Source organism: Frankliniella occidentalis, unplaced genomic scaffold, assembly GCF_000697945.3.
Source record: "Frankliniella occidentalis isolate FOCC.00 unplaced genomic scaffold, Focc_3.1 Scaffold271, whole genome shotgun sequence".
Lineage (NCBI taxonomy): Eukaryota > Metazoa > Arthropoda > Insecta > Thysanoptera > Thripidae > Frankliniella > Frankliniella occidentalis.
In genome coordinates, this window is record NW_026267397.1 from 144,925 (window position 1) to 145,415 (window position 491).

Sequence of the window (491 nt, forward strand, 5' to 3'; positions counted from 1 at the left end):
TTAACCAAATCATTTTTTATTTTTTTAATGTTTTAAGCTATGGTCGGCAAAAGTCACCCTGCGGTGTACAGCTTGATCCAAGAATTCAAGAAGGAGCAGGCAGATACAGCTGTGATGATCGCCAAGCTTGGACTGGGGAAGAAAATTAAGCAGCCGCATCGTCGGAAGTACCAGCGCATCAACCAGCGGCTCATGAACCTGACTTCTATTGACTCTCTGACTTGTCTTGGGGACGATTTTCATGGGGACATTCTAACCTGATTCCAAGTCAGAGTGCTCCGTGAGCAGAGTCCAAGGGCGTATTTCAATACGCGATATAGAAACTTTTCCTGGTAAAATTTCGACGTGGAGCACGATGCTGATGTTTAAATTGCTCTACCTCTAGCTGTTCTCTTCTCTTAGTAGCCCTATGGTCAAAAAGAGAAATATTTCTTTATCTCATGCATAAGAACAGTTTGTTATTTACTTCTTGTCAAAAGCTGTCGTTTAAG